Source organism: Palaemon carinicauda, chromosome 1, assembly GCF_036898095.1.
Source record: "Palaemon carinicauda isolate YSFRI2023 chromosome 1, ASM3689809v2, whole genome shotgun sequence".
Taxonomy (NCBI): domain Eukaryota; kingdom Metazoa; phylum Arthropoda; class Malacostraca; order Decapoda; family Palaemonidae; genus Palaemon; species Palaemon carinicauda.
The window spans coordinates 11,605,048-11,612,196 of record NC_090725.1 but is presented as its reverse complement, the minus strand read 5'-3'; positions in this window follow the sequence as shown (position 1 = coordinate 11,612,196).

Below are 7,149 nucleotides of genomic sequence, written 5' to 3'. Positions count from 1 at the left end.
ATGTATATATATATATGTTTATATATATATATATATATATATATCTATATCTATATATATATATGTATATATATATATATATATCCATAATATATACACATGTATATTCATATATAAATTTATATATATATATATATATATACATATATATACATATATACAATATACACACACACACACACATATATATATATATATATATGTTTATATATATATATGTTTATATATATATCTATATAATTATATATATATATACATATATACATATATACACACACACACATATATATATATATATATTTATATATGTATATATATACATATATATACATATATATATATATATATATATATGTTCATCAAACGTTCAGCTGGGCTCCACAAGGCACTCGAAGAGTTGAAAGACCCTTGCCTACATGGCTGAGGACTCTGAAGCGCGAAGTAGATGATGATGAATGGAGAAGTATTCGATTAAAAGCTCAAGATAGAGACGACTGGTGAAATCTAACCGAGGCCCTTTGCGTCAATAGGCGTAGGAGGAGATGATGATGATCATATATATGTGTGCGTGCGTATGTACAATATGCTTTCAAACTATGGCCTTAAGTAATGAAGCATATGTTATCTCCCATGCGTGGAAGAAATGTTCGGACTTTAAATTAAGGACCCTTGATAAGCAGAACGGAAAAAAAAAGTTTACTAATCAAAGTTCTGGATACGCTCAAGAAATAGGATCTTATAATATTCACGCTAAACGAGAGAGAGAGAGAGAGAGAGAGGAGAGAGAGAGAGAGAGAGAGAGAGAGTTCTTTAAAGCCCAATGTGGTAACGTCCCTGACTGCTGAATGCCAGATTGGGTATCGAATCCCGCTCAAACTCGTTAGTTCCTTTGGTCGCTGCAACCTCACCATCCTTGTGAGCTAAGACTGGGGGATTTGGGGGAGCCTATAGGTCTATCTGCTCAGTTATCAGCAGCCATTGCTTGGCCCTCCTTGGTCCTAGCTTGGGTGGAGAGGGGACTTTGGTGCTGACCATATGTATATTTGGTAAGTCTCTAGGGCATTGTCCTGCTCGATAGGGCAATGTTACTGTCCTGGCCCTTGCCATTCTGAGCGGCCTTTAAGCCTTTAAAAAACATCTAAACCAAATTTGTGAAATATAAGAAATTATGTTATTATGTCCAATAATTATGAAATTAATATAATTTATAAATCATCAACTTAATCCGTATCATTTTCACCCATCATCATCATCCTTTTGATTGACAGTAATCAGAACGTTGATAAGGGAATCAAACTTTTATAGTTTACGTATGAAAGATTTATAGTTTATATATGAAAGATTTATTTTAATGTTGATACTGTTCTTAAAATGTTTTATATATTTCCTCGTTTTCTTTCCTCATTGGGCTATTTTCCCTGTTGGAACCCTTGGTCTTGTAGCATCCTGCTTTTCATCTCCAACTAGGGTTGTAGCTTAGCAAGTAATAATAATAATAATAATAATAATAATAATAATAATAATAATAATAATAGTGCAAATGCCAATAATTTAAAAATCAAATTGTCATGTAATAGTAGTTTGACTAAAATAGTTTGACTTTCATGGAATAATAGAGAGAGAGAGAGGAGAGAGAGAGAGAGAGAGAGAGAGAGATTCCCATATTACAGAGAAAGAAAGATACAAATATATATCTATTCGACTATAGAATGTATAACTTCATGTGGAGAGAGAGAGAGAGAGAGAGAGAGAGAGAGAGGGTCTGACGATCGTTCTTAATCGTGAGAGAGAGAGAGAGAGAGAGAGAGAGAGAGACTGGTGGAGTCTGACGATCGCTCTCAATCATATCAAAGTGTATAAACCGATATATATTTTTAGAAAGGATGAGAGAGAAATTCCTGGTAGCATAGCCGTCCATTACCCCAAATGTACCTCTCACTATAAAAACCCACATGAGAAATTATCAATATTCCAAAGTGCATAAAAAAAAACCTATAGCTTTTTTTCTCTCTATCTTCGGCGTTGATCAAAGATACATTTTTTGCGTTAATTCTCACTCAAACGGTGGACATATTTGCGGGTCGTAACAGCCTTTCACGTGAAATATATATTTGTGGCGACACCTGATGAAATTCAGAGATGAAAGGATCGTTGACGTCAATACCTTTCTGTCTGTTTGTCCGTCCTCAGAATTGTTTAGACAGCTCTAATTTGTGAATGTGAAGCACTGAAATATTTAAAGAAGCTAGACATATTGCTGAGGTATAAATCATATTGGTTCTTTTGCAATGGATTTCGCACAATATGACCGAATTTCAAGAGAAAAGTCGATTTGGGCCGAAAAAATGGCAAGGGGTTAACCTTGGTGTTTTGCCTATTTTTTCGAAATATTTTTTTTCCTTGCAATGTTGCTAAATTGCAGTAAAATATTGCTGAGGTATAAATCATATATCATATGTTTCAGCCTTAAATGAAAAGCAGCAATCTCAAAAAAACACTATTTTAGATCTTAGATAATTATAGAATTAATTTCTGCTCTTTCATCTTGTGCGGGTCAAAGGTTAATGGCTGGGGACGGATTACACGGTACGTGTTTAAGATGAGGTCACACATTCCCGTATCTTGGTCCCGTTTGCTCCCGTATGAAGATTTAATGGTAGTTGGTAATCAAACACGTAGAACCTTTGTGCATGTTAAATAAAACCGGGGGTGTTGGTACGTCTGGCGTGTGGGGCCACTTTTTTGTGAGTGTGGAGCCCCTTCCTGCCCGGTCCTAGCTTGAGTGGAGAAGGGGCTTGCGAACTAAACTAGGGCATTGTCCTGCCCCTCCTTGGTCCTATCTTGGGTGGAGAAGGGGCTTGGGCACTAAACTAGGGCATTGTCCTGCCCCTCTTGGTCCTAGCTTGGTGGAGAGGTGGCTTGGGTGCTGATTGTAGGGCATTGTCCTGCCCCTCCCTGGTCCTATCTTGGGTGGAGAGGTGGCTTGGGCACTAAACTAGGGCATAGTCCTGCCCCTCCTGGTCCTAGCTTGGGTGGAGAAATGGCTTGGGTGCTGATTTAGGGCATTGTCCTGTCCCTCCCTGGTCCTAACTTGGGTGGAGAGGTGGGTTGGGCGCTGATTTAGGGCATTGTCCTGTCCCTCCCTGGTCCTAGCTTGGGTGGAGAGGGGGCTAGCTAGCTAGTTAGCTATGGCAATGTCACTGTCCCTTGCCTCTGTCATTCATGAGTGGCCTTTATACATTTGAAGCGAATAAAGTCTGAATAAAACAGATCGGAATTATTATTATTATTTTTTGCCTAATAAAGATGATCTCACCGACCTCATTCCAGATTATAAAATAAGAAAAAAAGATTATTAAAAAGAAGAAAAAGCTCAAATAGGAAAAAAATGTTTGAACCAGATTTAACAGTTGATTACCTTAGATGATTAACATATGATTATATCACTATGGGCTTCGGGATTTGAGGAGTGAACTAATTACATTTTTTTCTATGTTCTTGAAATTACATTTCCCTTCGATGTAATTGTCAAATGAATCACATCTATTACAGATGATTTCATTAATTGCAAAGGCGTCGCCTATGGCCATTCACACTCTCTCTCTCTCTCTCTCTCTCTCTCTCTCTCTCTCGTGGATTAGGAAGTTATTAAATCTGAATGGCGTTAAATGTCTATCTTTGTTAGAGAGAGAGAGAGAGAGAGAGAGAGAGAGAGAGAGAGAGTCTGTTGGTCATAATGCAAGGAATAATGAATGAACGAAATTTGTGAATAGTAAAGTCTCTCTCTCTCTCTCTCTCTCTCTCTCTCTCTCTCTCGTAGTAGTAGTAGTAGTAGTGACAGTAGTAGTAGTAGCAGAAATAGTAGTAGTCGTTGTAGTAATACACGTAGGCCTCTCTCTCTCTCTCTCTCTCTCTCTCTCTTCGTAATACATGTAGGCCTCTCTCTCTCTCTCTCTCTCTCTCTCTCTCTTCGTAATACATGTAGGCCTCTCTCTCTCTCTCTCTCTCTCTCTCTCTCTCTCTTCGTAATACATGTAGGCCTCTCTCTCTCTCTCTCTCTCTCTCTCTCTTCGTAATACATGTAGGCCTCTCTCTCTCTCTCTCTCTCTCTCTCTTCGTAATACATGTAGGCCTCTCTCTCTCTCTCTCTCTCTCTCTCTCTTCGTAATACATGTAGGCCTCTCTCTCTCTCTCTCTCTCTCTCTCTCTCTTCGTAATACATGTAGGCCTCTCTCTCTCTCTCTCTCTCTCTCTCTCTCTCTCTTCGTAATACATGTAGGCCTCTCTCTCTCTCTCTCTCTCTCTCTCTCTCTCTCTTCGTAATACATGTAGACCTCTCTCTCTCTCTCTCTCTCTCTCTCTCTCTCTCTTCGTAATACATGTAGGCCTCTCTCTCTCTCTCTCTCTCTCTCTGTCTCTCTCTCTCTCTCTCTCTCTCTTCGTAATACATGTAGGCCTCTCTCTCTCTCTCTCTCTCTCTCTCTCTCTCTCTTCGTAATACATGTAGGCCTCTCTCTCTCTCTCTCTTCGTAATACATGTAGCCTCTCTCTCTCTCTCTCTCTCTCTCTCTCTCTTCGTAATACATGTAGGCCTCTCTCTCTCTCTCTCTCTCTCTTCGTAATACATGTAGGCCTCTCTCTCTCTCTCTCTCTCTCTTTCTCTCTCTCTCTCTCTCTCTTCGTAATACATGTAGGCCTCTCTCTCTCTCTCTCTCTCTCTCTCTCTCTCTCTCTTCGTAATACATGTAGGCCTCTCTCTCTCTCTCTCTCTCTCTCTCTCTTCGTAATACATGTAGGCCTCTCTCTCTCTCTCTCTCTCTCTCTCTCTCTTCGTAATACACGTAGGCCCCCCCCCCTCTCTCTCTCTCTCTCTCTCTCTCTCTCTCTCTCTCTTTTCGTAATAAACATAGGCCTACTTCCATATTTTATGTGACCGCAGTATGACGCGAAAGAAACTGATATTTTGATATCTTTACAGTTCTAGAAAATGAAAATAAAATACACAGATTTCTGCTGGAAGGAAAGACGAAAGAATTTGCTCAACTAAGAAATAAATCAAGTCTAAACTTTAACTTTGATCGGCCCTTTTCAAAATAAAAAACTATGTGCATGATGTTAAGCTATATCGCGAAGTACCTTATAAAGTGAAAACTTCGAACAATAATGAAAAATAGAACGAATTATCGGGCTTTGGCGTGGGAGGAAGATCAGACCGCAATTTACATATAATTTTCCTTGTTGTGATATTGGTCGGTTATTTACAAAACAGGACCCAAATTGAATCACTTATAAAAGGGGGTTTTACTCCAAAGTTTCTCGGGTAAACATCGGTGATGATGCTTCTCCTAAGATGGCCGTCGGTGACGTCATTTCCGTTGTAAACATCAATATTGTGTTTAGATTACTACTACTACTACTACTACTATTATTATTATTATTATCATTATTATTGTTAGCTAAGCTATAACCCTAGTTGGAAAAGCAGGATGCTATATGCCAGAGTGCTCCAATGGAAAAATAGCCCAATGAGGAAAAGAAATAAGGAAATAAACTATATGAGAAGTAATGAACATTAAAATAGATCTTTCATACATAAACTATAAAAAGATACTTATGTCACACTGTTCAACATAAAATCATTTGCTGCAAGTTTGAGCTTTGAAGTTCTACTGATTCAACTACCCGATTAGGGAGATCATTCCATAAGTTGGTCGCGGCTGGAATAAAACTTCAAGAGTACTGTGTAGTATTGAGACTCATGATGAAGGCCAGACTATTAGAATTAACTGTACCCCTATTATTACGAACAAGATGGTACCGTCAGAGAAGATCTAAATGCAAACGATGGAGTCGTTGTTTCTTGAACACCTTATCAAGCGATTTCAAAGTGAAAAAAATACTGCTCAAAAGAAGATGTGACTTTTAAATACCGATCTCTCTCTCTCTCTCTCTCTCTCTCTCTCTCTCTCTATCCAAGACTCGAAGATGCAATATACACCGGAAGATGCATTAGCAACTCTCTGGTGGATATACGAAGTGCCTCACACTGAGGGACCTGGGGGAACCCAAACATAAAATAAGGCAATGAGGCACTCTCTCTCTCTCTCTCTCTCTCTCTCTCTCTCTCCAAATATTTAATGCTGTTTCAATTTTGGTGTAAACTCTCTCTCTCTCTCTCTCTCTCTCTCTCTCTCTCTCTCTCCAAATATTCAATGCTGTTTCAATTTTGGTGTAAACTCTCTCTCTCTCTCTCTCTCTCTCTCTCTCTCCAATATTTAATGGTTCCAATTTCTTTTAAACGCTCTCTCTCTCTCTCTCTCTCTCTCTCTCTCTCTCCAATATTTAATGGTTCCAATTTCTTTTAAACGCTCACTCTCTCTCTCTCTCTCTCTCTCTCTCTCTCTCTCTCTCTTTGGATAAGAACTACAAAACTCTTCAGAAATGCAGACCAAAGAACTTTACCACAATAGAAGGTTATGTAATCCAGAACATGGACATGCTATCAAAAGTTATCTTTAATAGTAGGCACTAGACGTCCCCTTGAAGGTAGTCAATAAAAGCTATCTCTAATCGATATATAGATTATATAAATTTCTATGAACTAAACCGCAAATATCACAGCGAAGGGTTGCTGTGGCCTGGTGGTAGCGTCCTTTCTTGGTGATCGCTAGACTGGGGTTCGAGTCCTGCTCAAACTCGTTAGTTTATTTGATCGCTGCAACCTTGCTGTCCTTATGAGCTAAGGATGAGGGGTTTGGGGGAGCCTGTAGGTCTATCTGTTGAGTCATGAGCAGCCATTGCCTGTCCTTCCTTGGTTTTTTTATTCATCAGCAGCCATTGCCTGGCCCTCCTTGGTCCTAGCTTGGGTGGATATAATGATGAAATTGATTTTCAATGGGTTTATATTTCATTTCTCATAAAGTTTTCTAAAATGAAGATTTTAACGTCCAAACTTAGTTCATCATAGCTACGACCTATTGGATAAGTCCCTTTCTGGTGTCTGCCGGGCTGGGGTTCGAGTCCCGCTCAAACTCGATAGTTTCTTTAGTGTCTGCAACTTCACAATCCTCGTGAGTTAAGGATAGGGTGTTGGGCAAGTCTAAAAGTCTATCTGATGAATCATTGAAGGTTTAAAGGTCTCTCATGAAG